General features: G+C 44.5%; 1 protein-coding gene and 1 non-coding gene across 9 annotated transcripts in view; both read left to right on the top strand.

The window, feature by feature from the left end:
• Mgat5 (alpha-1,6-mannosylglycoprotein 6-beta-N-acetylglucosaminyltransferase) overlaps nucleotides 1-26,726 on the top strand; it is a 280,247-nt gene that overhangs the window by 121,944 nt on the left and 131,577 nt on the right. The gene's annotated exons all lie outside the window — the stretch shown is intronic.
• LOC115032436 lies at nucleotides 1,771-1,900 on the top strand. The gene has a single exon (XR_003838113.1).

The following is a 26,726-nucleotide window of genomic DNA, read 5'->3' on the forward strand; positions in this document are numbered from 1 at the left end:
CAGGCTCTGCTATCCACAGCAGCCCACACAACAGAGGATTCTCCAACCTCAAATGTCAGCCATGCTGTGCCAAGCAACCCCAGTCTCCCAAGGTTTCGCTGCATTCTGATGGTAGATGTTAGTCCCAGGGATGGGCCGGGAAGACAGATGTCCAGAGCTGACAAGATGGCTCAGTAGTGACCACATGATCTGGTGACCTAGCATTCAGTCCCTGAAACCCAAACAAAAGTGATAAGAGAGAACCAACTCCACACACTTGAACATGCCATACAGGTATGTACACATACAATGTTTTACATACACATACACATCTCTCCCTCATATCATCACCACCACCGCCACTGCCACCATCATCAATAAGGGCTGGAAAGATGACTCAGTGGTTCACAGCACCTACTGCCTGAATTTGGTTCCTGACACCCACATTAGGTGGCTCACAGTCAGTTACCTATAGGTCCAGAGGATCCAGCATCCTCTTCTGGCCTCTGCAAGTACCTGTACTCATTTGCACACCCTTACTCCCCATGTATGCATAATTCAAAAGTAAGCTGGTTTTTTAACCTAACACTAGTGATAGATTAACAGTATAGGTAGGTGCCTGGTGTCATTGTGGCTTGCACCAAAAAGACAGAACTGTCTTCCCCCTGCAAACCAGCTTGTTTGTGATGCCTCCCTCACCCCTTCCCCTGTTTAGCTTCACAACTGGTCTTTGAGACCTACAGCAAAACAGATTACATTCTAAACTCCAATGCTTATTTTGGAAGCCTGACCTTAACGCCTTCCCTGGCCCACAACCAGTGCAGTTTTGGCAGTGAACATTGTGCTTTCTGCTTATATGAAAGGTAATTATTTCTTTTCATAAAAGAACCACTGATTCGGAATAACGATGGCACAAAGTACTGTGAAACAATGGATTTAAATTGCAGAATGTTGGATAGAAGAAAACCCGTTTTATTAATTTGAAGCAGAGTGTATATATAATTATCAAGATATGAGAGGGTACATTTAATGACTCAGGGAAAACAAATTATGCCCCCAAAGATCGACTTTACAGCATGAGGTACCCTCGCCAGCATACTTAGGGCACCTGGAGAAGAAGACAAACCAGAAAGAGATTGGAGTTGCCCACGAGGAGCGTCTGAATGGAACCGTAAAGTTTCTGCTTTGTTCTGCTAGTAGTGGCTGAAGAGGAAGGTTTCAGGCTCCAGGGTGAAGAGATGAGCTCTTGTTTTCAAGCAGTAGTGAACACACAGGTGGCAGGGGGTCCATTCCAAACTCAGGTGGGAAAAACTAGGCTGGGGAGGCAGCTCAGGTAGTGGAGAGTTTGCCTTTCACACCAGAAGCCTGCGGTTCTGTCCTCTGTACTTGGTAAGCCTTGTGTGGTGCTGCCAGCCTGTTAGGGTCCCTCAGACTCAGAAGGTAGAAGCAAGAGAGTCAGGAGTTCAAAGTCATCCTCTGCTATAAAGTGGGAGTTCCAGGATAGCTCCTGTACATTCATTTGCTTTCTATTGATGTGATAAAATGCTGACCCCAAACCAACTTTGGGGAGGAAAGGGTTTATTTCAGCTTATAGCTTATAGTACATCATGGAAGAAAGATCAGGCAGGATATGAAGCAGAGACCACAGATGAACACTGCTTACTGGCTTGACGTCAATGATTCTCTTAGCTTGTTTTGTTTAAGTGCAGTCCAGAACTATATGCCTAGGGGTGGCGCCACCCACAGTAGGCTGAGCCCTCCCACCTCAATCATGGATCCAGAAAATGCTGCCCTGGAGGATCAAGAAGGCTGAGTCTGATGAAGCAAGACTTTGCTGATACGCTCCTCCTAGACAAAAAGGGGTGGAGAGAGCAGCCCTTAGTGAAGAAAACCACAGGGCTCACTGTACTACCCAACATTTTCCCTAAAAAAAGAAAGAAAGAAAAAATGCTGCCATAGATTTGCCTACAGGCCAATCTGTTGGGAGCATTTCTTTCTCTTTCTCTTCCTTCCTTCCTTCCTTCCTTCCTTCCTTCCTTCCTTCCTTCCTTCCTTCCTTCTTTCCTTTCTCTCTCTCTCTCTCTNCTCTCTCTCTCTCTCTCTTTCTCTCTCTCTCTCTCTCTCTCTCTCTCTCTCTCTCTCTCTCTCTCTCTCTCTTTCTTTCTTTCTTTCCCCCAAAGGAATCAGGAAGAGGACTCTCCACAAATTCTTTCTGCTGAATTGGGGCAACAATTTTTTAAAGGGGTGGGGAGGGGGGTAGTAAAGTATGCAAAACTGGTTAGACTTAAGAAAGCTAGCTTTAGCATCTCTTATCCATTCTGTATTCTTAGAAGTCTCAGGGCTTAACTCAAGTTGTGACTGGTTCCCTCTGAAAAGCTGGGTGAACTGAGTCCATCAGGAATCAGAAGTTATTCTTGAAGCCATTCTGGAAGCAAGTCTCTGGAAACAAAATTAGGAGGAAGGTGCCTGGAACAGCTAGTCTTTTCAATGTCTCCACAGACGAATCTTGTCAGAGCTACACATTCTGCAATATATGAATCTTATCACCAAAATATTAGTACTATTAAGTTATTCATATGGATTATACAGGGTTCACAGATCAGTTAAGGATGATGTTTTTGCCAATTGTTTGAGCAGGTGAAAGATAGCTATACTTTTTGAGTTAATTTTATCAATAACCACTTGTAATAAATCTTCATTCTTGCCATGTGAAGGGTGGCATGATGAATCTTAAGGATTCCACAGTCAACAAGATGTTTTGCCTAATTTTAGCTGAAGTTTGGGCTAGAGACATTTTGTTTTAAATTGAAATAGAAGTTTACAACAGAATGTTTACATGAATAACCATTAGGAGTAATTATCTGGCTACCTGTCTTAGCTCCACAAGTTCATTGTTGAAAACCATAACTAAGTTATTAGTGAAATTTCGTGTAGATATACCCAGTCAATATTTTATCTTCCGTCTTAACACCTGTAATAAATTGTTAGCTCCCTTTTTATGACCTTTGGTTAATTGTTTTACAACCTCTTGGAATGTGCTCTGAGTAGGAGAAACTCCTGTTACTATCTAAGAGCAATTAACTGGTGACACTTGGGAGACTGGCAGAATTCTCATTGTAGTTTTGACCATCAGAAAAGGACCTAATAGCAGTCCCACTATATAAAAGCTTAACAATCACTGATATTATTTTAGAAATTCTTATAGGATCATCATTAAGACTTACAAAGCCATCTATTTGTCTGTATAGTAACACTACTAGATAGTACATCTTTATGGATCTGCAGAGATCTGCTCCAAAGGGGTGGGCTATACTTAGTGATTGTTATATATGTTTAATAGTAACAGGAAATGCATATTAATAGCAGGAATCTTTCCTGAAAGAATCCCTTACAGCCTTGCTTAATAAGGGTGAGCTTATTGCAGATTATATAATAATCTGAAGCAGGCCATCTCAGGAAGATCACCAGCTAGTTATTAGCTTTTCCCATTATGGCTCCTGACAGAGTGGGGTGGTGAAGTCTCCCACTATTATCATGTAAGGTGCAATGTATGCTTGTGAATGTGGGTGCCCTTGCATTTGGAGCATAGATGTTCAGAATTGAGAGTTTCTCTTGGTATATTTCTTCTTTGATCAGTATGAAGTGTCCTTCCTTATCCTTTTTGATAACTTTTGGTTAAAAGTGCCTTTTATTTGATATTGGAATGGCTATTCAAGCTTGTTTCTTGGGACCATCTGCTTGGAAAATTGTTTTCCAGCCCTTTACTCTGAGGTGGGGTCTGTCTTTGTCACTGCGGTAGATTTCCTGTATGCAGTAAAATGCTGGGTCATGTTTACATATCTAGTTTGTTAGTCTGTGTCTTTTTATTGGGGAATTAAGTCCATTGATGTTAAGAGATATTAAGGAATAGTGATCGCTGCTTCCTGTTATTTTTTTATGTTATTTTTATATTTGTGTGGCTATCTTCTTTTGGGTTTGTTGAAAGATGATTATTTTCTTGCTTTTTCTAGGGCATACTTTCCCTCCTTGTGTTGGCATTTTTCATCTATTATCTTTTGTAGGGCTGGATTTGTGGAAAGATATTGTGTAAATTTGGTTTTGTCATGGAATATATTGTTTTCTCCATCTATGGTAAGTGAGGGTTTTGCTGGATATAGTAGCCTTGCCTGGCATTTGAGTTCTCTTACCATCTGTATGACATCTGCCCAGGACCTTCTAGCTTTTTAGTCTCTGGTGAGAAGTCTGGTGTAATTCTGATAGATCTACCTTTATGTTACTTGACCTTTTTCCCTTACTGCTTTTAATATTCTTTCTTTGTTTTGTGCATTTGGTGTTTTGACTATTGTGTGACGGGAGAAATTTCTTTTCTGGTCCAATCTATTTGGAGTTCTGTAGGCTTCTTGTATATTCATGGACATCTCTTTCTTTAGATTAGGGAATTTTTCTTCTATAATTTTGCTGAAGATATTTGCTGAGTTCTGTAGGCTTCTTGTATATTCATGGACATCTCTTTCTTTAGATTAGGGAATTTTTCTTCTATAATTTTGCTGAAGATATTTACTGACCCTTTGAGTTAGGAATCCTCACTCTCTTCTATATCTATCATCCTTAGGTTTGGTCTTCTCATTGTGGTCCTGGATTTCCTGGATGTTTTGGGTTAGAAGCTTTTTGCATTTTGCATTTTCTTTGACAGTTGTGTCAATGTTTTCTGTGGTATCTTCTGCACCTGAGATTCTCTCCTCTATCTCTTGTATTCTGTTGGTGATGCTTTCATCTATGATGCTTAGGAACATTTTTCCTAGGTTTTCTATCTCCAGGGTTCTCTCTCTTTGTGATTTCTTTATTGTTTCTACTTCTATTTTTAGATCCTGGATGGTTTTGTTCAATTCCTTCACTTGTTTGTTTGTGTTTTCCTACAATTCTATAAGGGACTTTTGTGTTTTCTCTTTAAGGGTTTCTACCTGTTTACCTGTGTTCTCCTGTATTTCTTTAAGGGAGTTATTTATGTCCTTTTTAAAGTCCTCCATCATCATCATCATGAGATGTGATTTTAAATCAGAGTCTTGCTTTTCTGGTGTGTTGGGGTATCCCAGGACTCACTGTGGTGGGAGAACTGGGTTCTGATGATGCCAAGTAGCCTTGGTTTCTGTTGCTTGTGTCCTTGCTCTTGCCTCTCACCATCTGGTTATCTTTGGTGTTAGCTGTCCTTGCTGTCTATGACTGTGGCTTGTCCCTCCTACAAGCCTGTGTGTCAGTACTCCTGAGAGATCAGTTCTCTCCAGGAGCAGTTTGGGTATGGAGAGCTGTGGCACAGGATCAGCTCTGGGATGCAGTAGGAAACTGGAAGGATCCTGTCCTTGGCTGTTCCTTAGTTCCTGTGTCCTGAGGGTTCTGTACAGGTCCCTCTGAACAGAAGTGGTGTTCTTATCTGTGCTCACAGGTGTGTCCACACTCCTGGGAGACCAGCTCTCTCCCAGTGGTATTTGGGTCTAGAGCACTGTGGCACAGGATCAGCTCCGGGAGCAGATCAGATCCCGGGAGGATCCTTGGGAGCATTTCTTAATTTCTTAATCTCGGGAGATTTTCCTCTTTCTTTCCAGATGATCTTAGCTTGTGTCATTTGACAAAAAACTAATCTGAATAGCTTGCTTGTTTGAGATTCTGTCTCGAAATGAGGTCATGGGAGTTGAAGAGTTACCTCAGTGCTTATGAGCACCTGCTGAGCTTCAAGAGGACTAGAGTTCAGTTCCTCCCATCCTAGTTAAGCAACTCACAACTACCTGTAACTACAGCTCCAGGGGATTGATTGGCCATCTTTTTCTGACCTGTACAGGCAGCTAAAAGAATGCAAGTGCACATCACACACACACACACACACACACACACACACACACACACACACACACATAAATTAAAACAAGTCTTTAAAGAATGGTAGAGTTTGTGGCTCATGAGGTCCTGTCTCTCTCTGAGGAGCTACAGACAGTTAATGGTTGCTGAGGGAGGGCGTAATATTTCCTTGTGTGGCACGGCCACTGGTAAGGTGTGTGTACCCTATTCATACTCCTGTGAGCAACCTGGATTAAACTCAATAGATACATTAATAAAAACAATGAAAATAGAAGTGGGAGCTAGTTGAGAAGAAAGGAATCAATAGGATTGGGGGAAAGGGAGAGGGTAATGAGGGGATTGTGAATATATATATATATATATATATATATATATATATATATATATATATATGTGTGTGTGTGTGTGTGTGTGTATGCATATAAATGTCTTGAAGCCCATTAATTACAGTGATTTCATGTTAATAAAGAGCTTCCGGTTGAGACTACTGATGATGTAAGTAGGAGGCAAACATCTGAAATTAGAGAAAAGAATGAGGCCTGAGGGGAGAGATTTGAGAGCTGCATCACTCTGAAGCTAGAACTGTGGGGCCACGATGAGCCATGGGAGGAAGTGAGATACCATCTTGATTCCCAAAGGTAGAACTTCATGAATGCCCTGGTGACTTACTTCCTGAGGAGACAACCCAGTGAAGGTTTGTGATCCCTGGGGAACTGGGGATCTGGCAGAATGTAAAATACTTTACCCCAAGCCATTAGTTTGGGCATATTCATTTAAAGGCAGTTGACTCTTTGCTTCTAGTGCTGTGGGAAAGGAAAGACTGTGAAAAGTATATCTTGAGACCCAGAAGGCCCAGGTTCAAACCCAGGCTCTGCCATTCATGCCTTGGCAGAGTGGGCAGGTTAGTTAACGTTTCACCTGAGTTTCCTCTTCTGTGACATGGGGAAATAGTACCCTTTTTTCAGGATGATGTAGGAAACTGGACTCGTCATAATTACTTTCCTCTTGCTGTGACTAAATGTCTGGCAAAAACACATCATGGAGAGGAAGGCTTTATTTTGGCTCACAGTTTAAGAGTGCAGTCTATCATGGCAGGACAGTCATGGCAGCAAGAGCTTGACTTGACTGCTCACATGGCATCCTGGAGGCAGGAAGCAGGAAGATGGGTGTGGCGCTTGGTTCACTTTTTCCATTTTTATTGAGTTCAGGACTCCTGCCCATGGGATGGTACTGCCCATATTCAGGGTGAGTTTTCACTCTGGAGATGTCCTCACAGACATGCCTAGAGGTGTGTCTCCTGGGTGACCCTAAATCCAGATCGTGTAGAGACTAACCATGGAAGCAGCAGGTAAATCAAACAGTGTATGAATAGCAGCGTGTTGCTGCGAGTCAGTGTGAGCGGAGATACCCAGCAAATGTTTGTCCAACTGAGCACCCTCCACTGACACACACTGCACACAGCAGGCCACTCACTGTACAGAGGACAGCGTGGGTGGCCCTACCTTCTTTCACTTCTGGAATATCCCATCTGCCATTAGCCTGGTATGGGAATTCCTAAAAGCCCCTGGAAATCTGATCGCTGTGTTATCACAAGGGGAAGGGCCTCTCCCATTTTGAAGGCTGAGATAACACTCTAAGATCATCTATTCTGTTATCTGTTAGTGGCTTGTTATAAAAACTGTAAGATTTTTGTGAAATTCTATCCTCTCACATGATTTAGAGGTATTAACATTTATGTATTTGCTTATTTATTTGAACAGGTAAAATAACAGGTAGTTAAGGATTACCTTCAACTCCTGATGCTCCTGCCTCCGCCTCTGGAGTGCTGGGTTATAAGTGTGCACCACCACACCTTTTTGTGCAGTGGTAAGCATCTATCCGGGGCTTCTCACAGGCCAGACAAGCACTCTAGCGCTGTGATGTGTCCTCAGCACTAGAGGTGGTCTCCCTGCCCTGGGGACTGAAGCTTCTGCATTGGGTTGCACTTCATATCAGAGACAGGATTTGGGCAAGATGAAATTAGGCTTGTTTGTTTTGATCAGAAGATGACAGCCATCGCTTGCTCTAATTTGTCTTAATGAGGTACGTGCAGACAGTGATGACTTGGGCTCACATATGGTGTCGGTTCCGCAGACGGTTCAGTCACCGACACATCTGCTTTCTCCCACGTGCTCCCTTGTCTTTTGCTGTTTTCTTCTTCACCTGTTTGTGTTTGACGCCTAGTTCCACAGACGCATTCTGGACCTCAAGGCTTAAAAATAGAGAAGCCACTCTGGAGTAAAGCTGTTTTCGTAGGAATGAAGAGATATGACGGATGGGGTTTTAAGAGGTTTTTCTGTTAGGCTGTGCTCTTGACTTTGCACAGCCAGGATTTCTACAATCAGGTTATCCCCGGGAGGGTCAGATGCTAGCTGCTGGTGGTTTTATAGTGGTGCTGGCAGTGTACCTCTGGGTCTCAGACATAGTAGGCAAGTGCTCTACCACTAATTTGTAACCTCAGCTACTTTGTAGGGTGTGTGTGTGTGTGTGTGTGTGTGTTACCAACTGATCCATTTCCCCAGCCCCTTGTCCTGTGTTTCTTAATTCTCAGTCCTTAGATGCTTTTTCCTTTGCCTGAAAGACCCTTTGGATCCCTGTGCCTTTTAGCCTTATGAATGGCCTTCAACCTCTGCAGCCACTTGGGGGTGGGAATGCCTTCTAGGACTCTTTCTTCATCCACGCATAAAGGGTATACAATTCCTACACCTCCTGCCCCGTCAAACTCAGGCAGACCCAAAGCAGTGCTTAACCCTTCCCTGTGTCTTCTCATTGCATGTGAGGAGGGGACTGCCTACTGGGGAGTATTTTGTTCTCAAGGGAAGACAGTCATTAACCTGTCTAAACTCTATACTAATAGAACCTTCTGGGTAATTGCTTTCATTAACAATGGTTAAGGCAAGCATTACAAGTTATAGCAAGATTTTCAGAGAACAAAGTAAATATTTAAAACTTCATTTCAGGGTACAGTTAGGCTAGGGCAGAGAAAAGATTAGTATGTGCTGGGTCTGATCTTATCTGTCACCGAAGCGAGGCACTTGGCTGAAGTTGTCCTCATTTCTCTTCAGTGGCTTTCTGAAGCCTAGCTCTGGGGAGACAGATGTGTGTTCCAGAAGATAGGGGCAAGGTCGATTTTCTTCTTACATTTCTGTCAGAACCGAGTGACATGGTGACAAAGATTAACTGCCTTCCCTGTCCTACCGAGGAATGCTGTGAGGATTAAGAAGGTGGCCTCTGGCTTGCAGCTCTGCCGTGCCAGGAGGACAGTTGTTTCTTTAGGGCACAGGGCCATTAGCAGCAGCTGAGTTGGCTAAGAATGCCCACTGCCCGAGTGTGCCAGGGCCAAGCAGTGCTCAGGGCTCCTGAGCTGTCATCCAGGACACCTGGGAATTCACTGAGCTGTGATTTTCATGCCCGCGGGCTCCAAGTGTCCAGAACAAGCCAAGTTCCTGCTTATGTGTGTAAGTGAATTACTGGGTTGTGTTTTCAAGTGGAAGCTCAGACAAAAACCTGTTTTCCCTGTCAGGAAGAGGGATGCAATTGGACTGTTCAAATGTTACAAATTATAGCTGAGCCACAAGATGTAATAGAAAATAGCCATTCTCCTCCAACCCAGGGACTGACTGAGTTGGATCATCTGCTGGATACTCTATGTCCTGCCAGATTGGAGACAGGGAGATGAGTAAACCCACTGTATAAATACATAAATGTGCAGTTGGTCCAGCAGCGACGCAAGGGGGTGGTGTTGTCAGTTGGGTGTTAAAGAAGACCCTCTCAAGAAGAGAGATTGGGCCAACACCTCTGAAAGGGAGAAGGGAACCCAAGGACTATCTAGCGAAGGTTCCAGAGAGAAGAACCAGCCTTCTCAAAGCTCCAGGCCACATTCTGGTGGGGTGTATTTAAGACACACAGGTATGACATCTACTGTGGAAAGTGAGTTATTAGCCAAACTGAAAATGGAAATGGATATGGATGCTAATCTTCACTGTCCGACTGACTGGCTTTAGCAGTATCTTGGACACACACCTCCGAACGTATGCCTAAGGATGTTTCCAGAAAGTTGTAGCTGAGGTATGAAGGTCCCGTCTGAGTGTGGATGGCACCACTTCATAGCTGGAGTCTAGGACTGAATAACAAGGCAAAGCGAGCCGAGCACCAAAGTCCATCTCTCTGCTTCCTGACTGGGAGAAAGGGGACCAGCTACCCCATGCTCTTGTCGCTGTGATTTTCATGTCACTAGACTCTGCTTGCTCAGTCCCTGAGCCAAAGCCAACCTTCCTTCCTCAGTTTTCTTTTGTCAGGTATTTTGTAACAATAAAAACCATGTCTAATACAGACATCATTTTCTAAACTGTATCATCTCCCACTTATATTTTGTTGGCTGACGCAGGGCACCTGTGTGAGTGGTGTTGGTATTGTGGGGTTGTGGCTGTGTTCACAAGGTGGCTCTGACTAGTGAGGGTGCAGCGTGTGCAGCAATGTGAGTACAAGTCTCTGAGTGGGATCCAAAATAGCCATCAGGAAGACTCAGGCCAAGTCATTTTAGAAAGCACCCGTCTCAGCTCTGCCATCTGCCCAGATACTAGCAGAACCATGACCCCGGGGGCCAGAGATTTGCACACATGGCTGCCCTGGCCTACATTGGGATTTCTGGAAAAGTTACTTGATCTTTGTTTCTTCTATAACTAGACTTTCATGGCATTTTAGAAGGCAATGAGATTGAGACATTCGAACATTTCCCTCAAATCAAGGAAGCACGACTTTCCAAGGTCTTTAGTGTATACTTCTAGCCTTATCTGAACAGTGATGGGGTGTGAAGTTTTAATTGAATGTATAGCCATGCCTATTTGAGGGTTTATTGCCTGTGGCTGCATTTGTGCTACAGAACCAGAATTGAATAGTTACAAAGGGAACTGTATTGTTCACCATGCCAAAATGTTTATTCTCTAGCTCTTCCCAGAAAAAAAGCCAGCCGCCCTCTGGTTTACATGAATAGGACTACTTCAGATGCCTGTGTTGTCTCTGATACCACGCATACCACCCACCACATTTGTGGGATGTTAATAAATTGATTTAAAGGAATAATTTTATTTTGGAGAGCTTAATATCCTTAAGCACAAATTATCTTAAAACACTTTACTAATTCCTCTAAGCGGATGTGTAGAACATTTATCCTGTTTTCCCAGACAAGGTGGGCAAGGATGCATAATCTGCCCAGTGTAGAGGAAGCATAGGCTAGGACTCCGGGCTCATTTAGGATATCCTGGGTCTCGTGATGTCCACAGATGCTAAGACAGTTGGGTACTTTTCTTAAATATCAACTTGTTATTGATATTTAAAGTCACCCGGGGGACATCTGATGATGAAAAAGCTTAAGGCTCAGGAACAGAAGGTTGGACAAGAGTCTGAACAATTTGATGGCTTGGATATAATCTTAAGTGTCAGATGTTGGGGCTGGGTATGCAGCTCAGTAGGTAGGATACGTGCCTTGCGTGCACCAAGCTGCTAGGCTCCATCCCCAGCACTGTATAAACTGGCCATGGTGGGGCACACCTGTGATCCCAGCTCTCAGGAGATGGAGGGAGAAGGACCAGAGGCTCAGGGCCATCCTTGTCTGTATAGTGAGCTTGAAGCCATCCTGACACAACTGGGACCCTTCCTCCAAAACAAAACCTCCTCAAATGTACAGGACGCTGGCTTTTGTAAGCTTGGATATTTTGGATTATTTTACCAGTGAACAAATACCCTTTGCTTTTCCTATTAGGCAACATAGATGCCCTTGAACTTTCAAGTAGGATTACATCTTCATGCACCTATCACAAGTCCAAGGTATCAGTAAGCTGAAGATGTGTGGGGAAACCTAGCCTGTGAACATCCCGCCATAGCAACACAGCATTCATCTGCATGTTATTGGTTGTTTGCCCTACTGCTCATGGGACTGGGAGCTGTGGCTTTTCTCCATCCCCACCATAAGACAGAACCAGACTGTGCATCAGTAGCTTGGGGAAAGATACAAATTCAAAACATTTTCAAATGTGGCTTCTGATGCATGGCTGTTGCTTTTGGACCATCAAAAAATGAAAAAAAAAAATTTGCAGGTGAGAATATAGCTTAGTGGTAGAGTGGGCTTGCCTAGCATGCATGGTGATGGAGCATTAAATATGAGATTTGATAGCACTTGTATCTCCCAAAGTCATTACAAGGGGGAATCTTCATAAAGTTGAATGTGCCTCTGTGTGTGTGTGTCTCTGTGTGTGTGCATGTACGTGTGTGTGTGTGTGTGTAAATAGACAATAGAGAAGAGAAAGATTCAACAAGGAGGCCATTTTCTTTAGAGAAGAAGTAAGAATTATTTTTCACTTGGGTTCTTTTGTTTTACAAATTATGTAAATATATCTGAAAGAGTAACAGATTTGCTGTAGGAAATTTAGCAAATATAGAAAAGAATAAGAAATAAAATGACCTATGACCCTGTCATCTGGATCCCATGACATTTCGCACAGTCATTTCCTCCAGGAATTTGCTGTGGGCACATACAGGATGCATATAATTGTGTTCTTCATAGTTTTAAAACATGGTATTCGTGGAGTTGTTGCTTCTGTTTTTATTATTCATCAAAAGCTTTATTTAAAACTAAGCACTTGGCTTTTTTTTTTTTTAATTAGCGAGGTCTCTTTATTTTTTCCCTAGGTCTCTTTATTTTTTCCCTTTTTCTCCTTCAAAAGGTCATTTTAGTGCACAGAAAGCGTGCACCTCAGCTCATTCTCCTGGGAGAATCTTCAAGGTTCTAAATGACTCGGTCAAGGAGTGTTTGCAATTTTGAAGTTTACTGTTTACATTTATCAAATTATTATATGTATATAATTTCCAAAATCAAATGTACAAGGCTAATCACAGATTCCCAGTCTCTTCCATGGAACTTAGCCAACCCTTCCGACTTCTGACTTAACTTTCCTCATCTGCAAAGGCTGTTAGCTCTTTGGTTATTTCTTCCCGCGTCCATCTTCATGCTTACCCAGACCATGTGTGAGACGCTGCCTTGCCTTACTCTGTGCTTTAGAGCTCCCTTCTGGTTTTCTGTGATAGAACTTGCATGCCAAACCCCGGATACCCTGCACTCTCAGCCCCTCACATTCCCGTTCAGCCAGCAGTGCTTAGCACTTAGAAAAGATAACCACTTAGCCACTGTGTAAGATGAGATAATACTAAATCGATTCCCTCTGTATTCACAAGCAACCACTCCTGGTTTTATATAGTACTGGGGTAAAACCCAGGGCCTCCTGCATACAAGGCAATTACTTTGCCCTTGTTTCCAGCCCAGGCCTTTCATTTTCTCTCTTTCCTCTGAAGTCAGATCTTTTTTTTTTTTTTCTCTCTGTTTCTGAGTTGGTTTGATTTCTTTCATGGCATGTTATCCCCCTGATTTCTACTGATCTGTCCATGCAGTTTCAGAGTTAAGGGTGTGATTAGTGAGGGCTGACAGCTGTTGTGCTCCTTCGTGTGAAATAGGAACCAAGGACCTAGGTCAGTGGGTTCTCAGCCTTCCTAATGCTGCAACCCTGTAATACAGTTTCTGGTATTGTGGTGACTCCCCCAGCCATAAAATTAGTTCATTGGTTCTTCATAACTGCAGTCTTGTTCCTGTTATGCTATGAATTGTAAATATCTGACGCGTGGAATATCTGACATGTAACCTCCGGGGGCGGTCTCGACCCACAGGTTGAGAACCACGGCTGTAAGTTATCTGTCGCACCTCCCCTCCCCCCAGTTACCTTAGAGGTGGAACCTTTAGCTTGTTGCGTAGGAGCCAGAGCCTTGTGCCTAAACCTTTTCCAGAGTAAAGCTCGAGCTTGGGTCTTTTAAATCAGAGTCAGGGCCTCCTCCTCTGGTTCTGTGCTTCCCCTGCCTGGTCCTTTTCCTTTGCTCTGTATGCATTCATGTGAATTCTTTCTAGGAATCTTGCTTTGTAGCCACCGTCTGCCCTGGAAGCCACTGGACCCCACATCAGATTCTTACAACTTCTGGAAAGGCCATGTACACAGAATGAGCTTTAAGCACTAAACCTTTCATCCATTCCCCCCCACCCCCACGCCCCCGTGTTCATAACTTTGCAAAACAAGTTCCATTAAAAGAAAGCAAAACCAAGTGAGCAGGTCAGAGTCAGGGAGAGCGGGGACCACATCTCAGTTGATGGTCTTTTCTGGGCATCCTTTGTCCCACTTGTTAGTTCAAGGACCTCTGTCCTCTTCCCATGGCTTTATCACACCCCTCCCCTACCCGTGGTGGTTTCTTGTCTCCTTGCTGTGACAAAACACCTAAGGGAAGCAACCTAAGCAAGAAGGGGTTTTTTTTAGCTCACAGTGGAGGATACAGTCCATCACGGAGCAGGAGTGTGGGGCCACTCATATTGTGTCCACAGCCAGGACGCAGAGATGAACGCTGGTGCTCAGCTCAGTGTTTCATTTGTATTCAGTTTGAGACACACACATACACACACACACACTCACACGACCACTTATGATACTGCCCGTATTCAGTGTGGGGGGGGGGGTTAGGGGGTCACCTTCCTAGCTCTATTACCTGATCTAGAAAGTCTCTCATACGCAGGCCACTGCGTATGGCTGTCAACTAGGTGACTGTCACGTTGACACGTGCTTCCTGCTCTGTGCTTATTCTGGAACTAATAGGCCATTCCTCTGTCCTCCTTGCCTGGTCTTCCTTAATGGGGCAGTGCCCACTCTGTGCACGTGTCCTACATTCTCTGCTAGCACAGTGACTGCTCTAGAGGCCACCACTGTCTTCTTGCATGCTGATCTCCCTTTCCTAAGCCTCCAGCAACACGATGCCCAGTCACAAAGTAACTGGCTGCTTACTTTCTACCAGTCCTGAAATGCTACCTGAGGTGGAGGCCATCCTGAGGTGGAGCCGGTCCCACCAGCTTCATCCGGCCAGTGGATGCTTTGCTGTGTCGTCCTGTGTGCTAAGCACTAGCTTTTTCTACCATTTCTGGCCAGAGCTGCCTCTGTTTTTTTTCTGGTGAGAGGGATAAGTCAGAACAAAACCCTGGGGTTTTGTGGGGAGTCAAAGTAGGTGACAGGCCAAGAGTAGCTGAACTTTGAGGACATTGCTCATCCCTTCTGCACACTTCCTTCCTGAGTCGTAGACCCGTAGACCCCAGACACTGCTTCCTGCCTCTAGTCATTTGAGACAGTCTGGCTCATTCCAATCTTTGCTTATAGAAACCATTCTTCTGAAATCTCTGCTTCATCTCTCAGTTGTTGGTTGAGATGTGGCCTTCATGCCTGGGTCTGCAGGAGTAGGGTATCACCTTCGGTAAATAAACACCACCAGGATGGTGTAGGAGAACTATGTGACAGGGGCTGGCTGCTTATACTGCAGCTTCTCTGCTTGGTGTGTACTATCAGAAAAAAAAAGATGCTAGAAGACCTGGTGACAGAATGAAACCAGTTTCTTCATCATTACAGTTGTGACACAAAGGCAGGGCAGGGAAGACGCCTCTCAGCGGAGCCTCAGACACTTGAGGACTAGATTGGACATGTGGAGTCTGGGGATTACAGAGCTCTCAAGTCCTGAGCCCATGCCGGGGAGGTTGTACAAAACAGGACAGGCAAGAGCCTGGCCTGAGTGTGCTCATAGTCCAGACAGAGAGACTGGCAGTATATTGGCAGATAATACGATGTGAAGTAGTGAGCAGTAGGTTTGATTTGAAAATAAAGCAAGTTTGGGCTAGTGAGAAGGTTCTGTTTCTTCTTGCTCATTGATTACTCTGTAGAGAACTGGAGTTGAGAAATGAGAGATAGCCCCAGCGTCACTACATTTTGTTCAATTCAAAACTCTCTGTGTGTGTGTGTGTGTGTGTGCGCGTGCAAATGTGCCCATGTGCTAATGCATGATAGTGTATGTATGTGTATGCATGTGTGCATGTGCATACACACATCTGGCATACATGCATATATGTGTGCACACATGCCCGTGGAAGCCAGAGACTGATATCTTTTCCTCTCCACCTTAGTTCTTAAGACAGTCTGTCACTGAACTTGGATCTGCTGGTTCAGCTGGGCTGCCTGGCCAGTGAGCCCTGGGGGTCTTCAGTCTCTGCCTCCTGGGCACTGGTGTTGCAAGTATGCACTGCCATACTCAGTCCTACATGGGGGCTAGGCATTCAAACTCTGGGCTTCATGCTTAAACAGCGAGCACTTTACCCACTTACCTAACTCCCAAGCATGCAGAGTTGTTTCTTGCTCGTTTAGGCACGGAGAGCTCTCTCCTCTACCAGAGGAGAACTACAACAGAGGAAGGCCCTTGGCTTCCTGTGACCCCAACCTTTAAGCATAGCCACACATTCTTCAGTTCAACAGGCTCTGCTGGGCAGCAAGAGATCTAGATTCTATTGTCGACTTTCCTACTAAGTAGGATTGATAATTAATAAAACCAGAGTGTGTGTGTGTGTGTGTGTGTGTGTGTGTGTGTGTGTGTCAGGGGGGATGCATGCACATGTGTACACAACTATGTGAAGACCAGAGGTCAACATCAAATTTCTTCAGTTGCTTTGTACCTTATGTTTTTGAGGCAAGATCTGTCCCTGGGATGTCTAATTTGGCTATATTTTCTGGTCATTGACCACCTCCCCCCAGGGGTCCTCCCCCAGCACTGGGATTACAAGCATGTTCTACTGAACTCTGCTTTTTATATGAATTCTGGGAGATCAAACTCAATTCAGGTAAGCATCTTACCAACGGAATCTTCCTCACAATCCCTCCTGTGTGTGTGTGTCTCTGTGTGTGTGTGTGTGTGTGTGTCTGTGTCTGTGTGTCTGTGTGTGTGTGTGTCTGTGTGTGTGTCTGTATGTGTGTGTCTGTGTGTGTGTGTCTGGGTGTCTGGGTGTGTGTGTGTGTCTGTGTGTGTGTGCACATGCATGCACATGTGTATTTTGTTGTAGTAGTTTGATTTGTTTTTTTGGTAGGGTGTGTCTCTAAGGCTTTCCAATTTTATCTCCTATGATTTTAATAGAATTCAGGGTCACCCTCTCACCTCTGCTCCCATAGTTCAGGCCTTAGCCATCACTATCATCTTTTGTTCACCATCAGTATAGATCTTAGTCTACACATACTGGCTTGGGACACAGCTAACGGCTGGAGCTCCGTGTCTGGGAGAAATGGGATCCCTGCCAAGCTCTCATAGCCAGAGGATGAGCTGTAGGCTTTCCCTGACCTCCACGAGGTCATTATCAAAGCCAGTTCCATGCCTTGCTGCTCTTGCAGCCTTTTGAAACTTCTGGTGGTTGAGTCAGACACCAGAGTTGCTAGGAGCAGTCAGGGGCCTGGGCAACCATTCTTCATGTTGAAGTCTCTAAATAGCTTTCAGAAGAAGGAGGTACAGGACCTTGCCCAGATGTGTGCCTGCCATAGGGCTTTATCTGTTGTCTGTGTAAAAATAGCAACCAGGCAGGCATGCCTCCAAGCGAGTGAAGTCCTTTAGCCATGAAAGGGAGCCTGCTTGGGTTTCATTATGAATCACTGAGGTACCACTGCGTACCCTCGTCTCTCTCACCTGTTTTCATAACATGCATATTCTAAGGGTTACTGTTCACTGAGTGGAAAATAGGAAAATTGAAATGTCCGAGGATTCGATAAATTGCAAATGGATGCATTATCAGTGGGTACCCGATGTCCAGCACTGGGCTGGTTACTTGTGCTGTGGTGCCGGCTTAAGGATGACAAGGAAAATAACGAGGGCCTGCGGGCATTAGCAGTAGCATCTGCCTTCTGTCGGGTGCCCATCTGCTCTCATTTCTAGGATTGGCTGACAGCTAGTACACTCACTGTCCTCTGTAAACCCTCATCCTGAGTGTGTGTGTACAGGTGTATATGTCTGCATGTGAGTATGTAGATCAGGAGACCATCCCAAGCATCGTTCTTAGGAAGGCTATCTGATTCCTTGGGGATGGAGCTCACCGATTAGGATGGCCTGGCTGGCCGGTGAGCTTTAGGTATCCTGGCTCTGCCTCCCCAGAACTAGGATTGTAAGCACATGATGTCACACCCTGGATGTTCATGTGGTTTCTAGGGATCAAACTCAGGTGCCACATGCTTTCATGACAGGCACTTTACCAGCTAAACTATCTCCTCAGTCCCAGAGTTTTCATTTAATATTTTTTTTTATCTCATTTTCCAAGTTTTGGTATAAAAACATCAACTTTGGAATTTTGTTTGCCTCAGAAACTGCTAAGTGGAAGTACTCAGCATATGATATGCCTGTTTCTGGGGACAGAATTACGTACACAAACACACACACACACACACACACACACACACACGAATTAGTTACTTTTCTCCTTCCTGTGACCAAGATACTTGACAAGCAGCAACATAAGGATGGAAGAACTTATTTTGCTTACAGTTTGAGGATGCTGCTTATCATGGCAGGAGAGACATGATATCAGGAGACAACCGTTCATAGTGCATCTGCGGTCAGGAAGCAGAGAAATGGATGCTGGTGCTCAACTCACTGTCTCCTTTTTATTTAGTTCAGAAGCCCAGACCATAGGATTGTTCTGCCCACATTCAGGGTGGGTCTTCCTTCCTCAGTTAAACCTCTGTGGAAACACCCACATAGATAAAACCAGAGGCATGTCTCCATGCTGATTCTAAATCCAGCCAGGCTAACCAGTAAGGACTAACCACCATAATGACCTACAGTAACCTTTATCTGCACTGTGTGCCACTGTTGGTCAAGGACTCTTGTGGGGATTTAGGCTGCAGGCTGTGGTTTTATAAGAGGCAGATCCAAGAAATATACTTCTGGATGCCCCAGATGTTCACTGACATTTTGAGGCTGTTTATTAGTTCACAGATACTGGAAATGAACAGGGAAAGAGCCAAAAATATCTAGCATCTGTGGTTAAAGTTCCCATGAGTTGGCTATTGCTGGATTATGTTAGAAGTGTCTGCTATAGTTGGCAGTGGAGTTGGGAGTGTGGTAGCCCAACCAGCTACATGGCTCTCTCAACTCAGGCAGAGGAAACGAGATATTTTGGAATCCTGATATAGCCACAGCTAAGAAGTAGAGATAGGAAATAAGTTATAATTGGAAAAGTCTCGATGGTGTTGACAGTGTATCCCTGTCATCAGCTCTCCTCTTTAGTCCTGCTTGTCTCTGTTGTAATGTTAATAGGTACTTTTATTACCACTCTACTAAAGATTCATTCCATCTTGATTTATTATCTAGACTTTCCCAGGGGATTGCAAAGAACAACGGCACAGGCTGCCTCCTGGCTTGTTGCCTCTTGGCGTGAGCCAACCAGAAAAAGAACTGCTCAGAGTTTCACTTGAAGCCATCAACGGTTCTGTTTGGGCAGCCCCAGATACCCAACAACAGTTGTTTCAGGAAGCTCAGACAGTGCCAAGTTCAAGACTCTGTTTTGGTTCAGCTGCTTAATCTTAGCCCAACAAGTGCTCCCCTGTCTTGATGTTAATTTCGCTTCAGGGTGGGATGGATGGCTTGCATAGTTTCACAGCATAGTTTCCAAGCTCGAAAGTCTTTGATGAGTTGTACTGGGAACCAAAACCAGCTCTGTGGGCTTTTATGTGGGAGGTGGAACCAGAGAGGTGAGAGTCTTATCTACTAACATTGACTGTCCCCCCCACACACAGACAGAGCAGGTTGGTTCTGACCAGAATTTTAACTCTTGTGAAAGGTACACTGCCCGGTTGGCCACTGAGGCCAAGAGGTAGGGTGGAGAGGGGAGGGTGGGACCAGAAAAAAATCATTACATTGCACCACGCTGGGGAGCCATTTCGGTTGCTGTTTCTAGGTGGCTATATTTCAGAGACCTGAGGATGGCCTCCTGATAAAAAGGCACAGAATTTAGAAAGGTACTATGAGTAAAATATATTTCGGAATTAGGAGACAAATCCTGGAATCGTGGACACTAAATAAGCACTAAGTATCAATGACTTGGTTTGGTGTTGAGGGAGTGGCTGCCTGGCTCACTTGGTTAGTCCTTGTGTGTTTCCTGTTCTTAATGTCTTAGGCTCTCATTTTTTATTGGTAGAAGATTAAGTACTGGTCTTTTTCCCCTCTCCTTGTAGTTTATGACTAAAGCTTAAGGTTTCATTTCTCCCTTTCTTTTTGTCTCTGCTGTGCTCTTCCGTTACACTCTAGGAAGTTCCTTCTTTTAATCACCTGGAAGAAAAATAGCTTTCTTTATTCGTCCAGAGTACACGAGAGTGGAAATTGAATTATATGACAGATCTTAGTCTGCAGATGTTAATCTGTTCTATTTAACTTTACCTTCTCTGGCGTCTGTTTTTTTATTTTTCTTCACTTTCCTTTTCTATCTATTTTAGATTTCATATTTGATTAGAATGAGGAAAAAAAATATTCCCACAGTAATAGAAGCCAGTCAAGGCAAGTTAGATAATAATTGTGATCATAGGCTTTATTAATCAGTATTGTTCCTTCTGTAGTCTTAGTATTTGGATGCAGGACTTTAAAATATCGTGAAAGGAAAAGCTTGGATAATCCTCAGGAAAAAATAAAAACTAACGACTGGCAAGATGACCCAGCTGTCAAACCTAATGACCTGAATTCAATCCCTGGGATCTACATGATGGAAGGAGAGAATCAACTCTCACAGCTTGTCCTCTGACCTCTCCACACACTCCCTGTGTTGTCCTCACGCACGTGCAGGTACACACACACACACACACACATGCATCAGAAGCAATATGTAATTAAGTTAGACAAAATTCCCAAATGAAACCATTTTAGGGCTTTGGCAGTTGACTGACCACAACTGCCAATTTAAGAAAAATATCTCAAGACAAGTGCATAAATTTGAATACGAGCTTTTTTTTTTTTTTTCCTGGAGTTCCTGCCATTCCCCATAGCTGGCCTTGGAATCTGGGCAAGGCATGCTGGAAACACTGGTAAATGTTCATTGATAGATGAAGTAGATGTGATGTGGAACAGAGCACAGGAAACTCCCACCTTCAGCCTCATAGCTGGTGACAGTGCTAACTACACGTAGACTGAGGATGCTCTCTGGTTTGGTGGAAGCAGTGGACAAGAGGATGAGCCAGACTGAGTAAGGAGACCTGGGAAGTGACACAATAACAAGGGGTTAGAAGCTGTTTGGAACCTAGCATGTGACAGGTCTGAGAGGGTCCGAGCTGACCACTTGTACTTGACCTTGTGCCTGTGTGCGAACCCAGAAGCAGAAGGGGAAGCCGGCAGAAAGTAAGCAGTGGAATAGAATAAATGCTGCTACATATGGATATATAGTATTTGCCCCTTAATTTTTTGGTTCTTCAAAATGTCTCCAAGTTAAGTATTTATAGACTGCTCCCCCCCCCCCAAAAAAATCCCATTTTAAAGATAACTTTCTTTACTACCTTTGTGGGTATCTGGAGGCCTCCTGAAGCATCGATTCAGTGTTTGCAAAGATCCCTGACACTTTCTACATTTAGTTCCTTATCTTATTGTCCTGATGAAAGCAACCTTAAAAAGTAAGATTTATTTCAGCTCACAATTTAAGACGGGATCTACTCCATCACAGCAGGGCGGGCACTCATGGCCTCAGGATCGCGAGGCAGCTCACGTGGTGTCCACAGTCAGAGAGAGGTGGATGCTGCTGCCCAGCTCACTTTCTCCCTTTTCTTCCTTTTAAAAAAAAAAAATTGATTTTTCAAGACAGGGTTTCTCTGTGTAGCCCTGGCTGTTCTAGAACTCTCTCTGTAGATGAAGCTGGCCTCAAACTCAGAGGTCTGCCTGCCTCTGTCTCCCAGGAATAAAGGTGTGCACTGCCTCTGCCACACCGTGCCTAGCTCACTTTTTCTTTTTTGTTTTGTTCAAGACCCCAGCCCATGGGATGACGGCTCCCCACATTTAGAGTGGTTTTTCCTACCTCAGTTAACGGAATATAAAAGTTCCCTCACAGACATGCCCAGAGACTTCTCCACCTACTGATTCTTGGTCCTGCAAAGCCACAGCATTAACCATGAGTCTTCCTTAAAACACACACACAACTTACTTAACATGTCCTTCTAAGCCTTTCCCTTTCTCAAGTCAGCCACACATTTTCCAGTTCGTCTTGTAAAACGGTGTCACGTGGTATGGAAATCACAGTGAGTCCTCTTCAGTCTGCAGCTCTTTTGCAAAGCTCTAGGTTCGACTCACTTCTATGTTCGAAATGAACAAATTCAAGGTGAAAAAGGAATCAATTCCTGATACTTTTTGGTTATTGGCTGTAGCATTTGCAAGAAGCAACTGTATACTCTGTTCACTTGGCGGCTTAGCTGGATGTGCCGCTGACTGTCCTCGTTGCTGTGGCTCAGTATCTAGTCAAAGCAGCATCTTGAGGAAGGCTGTCTTTGGGTGCATAGTTAGATGGTACAGTCCATCCACCCTGCAGCCGCTCACACTACATCCACAGTGAGAAAGAGAGAGATGGATTGCCGGCTTATCCACATTAGCTGCTTCATTTGGTCCAGGACTTCTGTGCAAAAAATGATGCTGCCCACAGTTAAAATAGGTCTGCCCTGCTAAGCCAACCCAGTCCAGAAACTCCCTTGAAGACAAAGCCGAAGGTTTGATCCTACGTGATTCCAGATCCTGCCAAGGTGACATTGGTAAGAACCATCACCCTAGAAAGTTTTACATTTTCGCCGTTGCCTTGCATTTCCCTCATTTAGACCATTCAGGGCTATTTTTGGAGATCTACGTGTGAGGCAGGGAGTCAGGTACTGCAAGCCAGCTGAGAAATAGGAATTGCACATTGTCAAGTGACTGGCTGATGCCTGTCAAAGTCTACAGACAGGAGTGGGAGGGAAATCACAGCCTTTCTTCCTTAAGTGTTTGAGGGTGAATTATTTCCTGGAGCTGGTGACTCTGCCCCCGTGCTGTCTCCTTTGCAAGCCAAGGTTGTTACTGAAACCCTCTGTGCTTGGGCCCAGCACTGTGAACACGCAATGAACTAGTCCACTCCCACCCAAGACACCTCAGTACTACCACTAACAGAAAAATACTTTATAAACAAACAGGTTCTACTTGACACCAAGGTGTTTCCAGAGGAAATCTGAGCTTGAACTTTGAGCAATATTTGATAACAAGTCCCAACTCCACAAGCTCATGGCAGCGCAGAGAAAGCTGGCTAGCAAGGGGTTGGTAAATGGAGGACAGGAAGGAAGATTTCATTCTGTCATCTGAATTCTTCAGTCAAACAGAAAGCATCCTCTTAAAAAGTGACTCAGGTTAAACCTTATGTGAAAGCAGAATTATGTCTAATGCAAGGTGAGATCTTAAGTGTACAGTTTGGTGAGCATTGGTAAGGCTTTGGTAATGGTATACGTCTATCACAGCAGCCTGGCAGGCAAGGTGAAGAACACTTCACCTCCCGATGCTCTCTCGTGTCTCCTCCTGTGTGGTCTCTAGTCCCAATAAGCAGTTGTAACTCTGATGTCTATCACTATACATTAATTTTGCCTGTTCTTGGCTTCATAAAACCAAAATTTTATAGTACGAATGTGTAAGGGAAGGGCTTCGTTAAGCCCAGCATAAGGCTTTGCAGATATATCTGCTGTATTGCATGGATTCGTTGTTCATTCTTTGGGATTTTAGTCAGAGACTAATGTTGAGTTGTATGAGCATAACACAATTGATTTATCAGTTTTGCTGGCGTTGGGCATGTGAGTTGTTTCCAGTTAGGGAATCTTATGAATTATCCTGACATAAACACACGAGCCTGTCACATTTTCTAAATAGAAGACCATCCAGCTACAAGGTAGCTCTTGTGCTTCGTGCTTTCCTTGTGGAGCTGTGGGGTTTATAGGATGACGCTTCCATCCTCCCCACTGCTGATTTATTTTCTCTCCTTTTCTCAATTATTCTCACTAGCAGAAATTCTATGTTATTCATCTTTCCCAAGAACTCCCTTCGGCTTTTAAACTTTTCTCTATCTGTATTAGTCAAGATTAACTCAGGAAGCAGAACCACTTGGAGAGGTGTGTACGCCGAGGGATTTGTTAGAAGGGATTTGGCGTCATACAGGTGTGAAAGCTGCTTCAACAGTGCAAGGTTTCTTGTCTTTGTGTCTAGTGACAGGATTGACACCCATAGGGCTGGCAGCCAGGAAGGGAAGACAGATTAGTTCTGAGGACAGGATGAACGAACATGCTGGCAGCTGGGGAGATGGCTGTCAGTAAGATGTGTGTTATGCAAGCACGAGGACCCGGGTTCAACCCCCAGAACTTATGTGAAGAAGCTGGGTGGAGACAGAGCTCACTGGCCTGCTGTAAGTTCTAGGCCCAATGAGAGATCCTTCCCTAAAGAATAAGGGGCATGCCTGCCTCCCCTGCAAGGCCCAGGGAATGTTATAGAAGAAAACAGAGAAAGGATTTAAGAGCTGGAGGAGGGTGAGAAAGAGGGGGAGGGGGAGGAAGAGGAACAGGAGGAGGAGGAGGAGGAGGAGGAAGAGGAGGAGGAAGAGGAAGAAGAGGAGGAAGAACAGTGGTTGGTACCATGAAGAGTGGTCACCCAGATGTGGCCTGGTGATAGAAACTATGAGCACATGGCAGTTGTGGATACTGTGTTAGGCTGGGCCTCCAACTGTCCATCATGGGTAGAGGAAGTCCCATGAAGGCAAAGATGATTCCAGGAGGCTGTGCCATTTCTTTAATGGTGTAGCCTCCAGGAATTAGATGGGAAGAAGGAATTCATTGGGAAAGGAATGGGGACAAAGAGAATAAAGAGTGTTGAATAAGATCACAAAGCATGTCTAAGAAACTGTCAGAAATAAAGGAAAGCATGAATGAGGCACAGCTGATGGAGACACCTGATGTCAACCTCTGGCCACCTCACACAGGCACGTACTGACTGAGTTCTAGCTTTTGTTTTTACTCTGGTTTTGATGTACAGATGGTCTGCAGAAGTTCTAGGAGAGGAAGGAGATGGTGGCTGAAATTGAGTCATTACTAATGCTATCCTTCAATATACACACACACACACATACACACACACACTTTAAATAGTAGGATCAATGATCCTACTCTGAAAGAGAGGCCAGTGGATTCTAAAGGACTGACTGAGCTATTTTAACCCTGTGAGCTATACCATCCTAACCTCCTTACAGAGGTTGAACTCTGTCATTATAGTGCACATTAGCTGCAGAAATATGACTTAATGGCATGGTTAGACATAAAGGCTTATACATAAAAGTAGGCACTTAGCCGGTTTGGACTGGGATAAGGGTTGTTTGCCAGCCCCCTGCTGCGGGGATCACAGTGCCCTTTCTCAATACCTGTATGGTAGTTTGTAGCCAAGAGTGTGGTGTTTGCCTTTAATCTTGATACTTGGAAGACAGAGGCAGACTGATCTCTGAGTTTGAGGCCAGCCTGGTCTACAGAGTGAGTTCCTGGACAGCCAGGGCTACACAGAGAAACTCTGTCTAGGAAGAAAAAAAAAATGGTTTTTCGTTGTGAGACTGGAGAGACAGCTCAGCAGTTAAGAGCACTGGCTGCTCTTCCGAAGGACTGGGGTTCAGATCCAGGGCATCCAGCATCCTCACAAAGACATAAATGCAGGCAAAAAAACCAATGCACATAAAATATAAATAAATGAATCATTAAAAAAAGATAAGTTTGCATTGTCAACCTGTCATATCCTGGAATCACCTGAAGAGAGACTGTCCATGATAGGTTACCCTAGATTCAGTTATCCCATGGGCATGTCTGGGGTGGGGGAGGGGAGTAGATGTAGGGAGTCACAGCCCACGGTGGGTGGCAGCACTCTTCCCTAAGTGCATTCGGGGGTGTGTCCTGCACTATGCTGGGCGAGGGTTAAATAGGCAGTAAGCAGGCAGTAGGTGTGTCTTGGTCCCTTTCTGTTCTGGATGGTGGGTGTGATGTCAGCAGCTGCTTGAGCCCTGCCTTCCCCCAAAATGATGAACTGTGTGTAGCCTGGAATGGTAAGGCAAACAAGCTCTTTGGTTGCTATTGCACAGCAACAGAAATAAAACCAGGACAAACAGTTTGCCCAGAGTTAACATAGTAACCTCCCTGATCCATGACTTTTCTTTGGATGGGTTCAGTTACCTGGGTTAACCGTGATCTAGAAATGTTAACAGAGGATTCCAAAAATAACCAGCAGCTTTTTGGTTTTGTTTTTCCAGATAGGTTTTCTCTGTGTAGTCCTGGCTGTCCTGAAACTCACTCTGTAGACCAGGCTGACCTCAAACTCACAGAGATCTGCCTGCCTCTGCTTCCTGAGTGCTGGGATTAAAGCCATGCAGTCACGTGCGTAAGTGGAAAATTTGCAGAAATAATTAGTGAGTTTTAAGTTCCATGCAGTGTGATGGCCTCGCCTCGCGTCCTCTCCTTCCTAGAAGGGGAGCTCTGGTGTTCTGCTGCTGCCGCACGTGCTACCTGGCAGCAGTCACTTGGCAATCAGCTCAGCTCAATGCTGTGTCCGGATAGCCCTTATTTTACTTCATACTGGCCCAAAGCTTGAGAGTTTTAAAGCACTGCCATTCCAGTATAGCTAAGAAAGGCTGTGCAGCACTTCCTTTGAGTAAACAGCTGTAAGCTCTTGACTTAGACAAAGAAACAACGTGTGTGCTGAGGATTTTAAGATCTACATGAAGAATAAGCCCCGAGAGGGCTGGAGAGATGGCTCAAGGTTAAAAGCACTCTGTACTTTTCCAGAAGGCCCAAATGTCCTTCCCAGGTTTCATGCGGCTGCTCACAGTCACCTGTAACTCCAGAGCCAGAAGATCGAGCAGCTCTTCTGACCTCAGTGGACACTACACTCACTGGCACAAATACCCACATAGGTACACGTAATTA

This window comes from Mus caroli, chromosome 1 (genome assembly GCF_900094665.2).
Source record: "Mus caroli chromosome 1, CAROLI_EIJ_v1.1, whole genome shotgun sequence".
Taxonomy (NCBI): domain Eukaryota; kingdom Metazoa; phylum Chordata; class Mammalia; order Rodentia; family Muridae; genus Mus; species Mus caroli.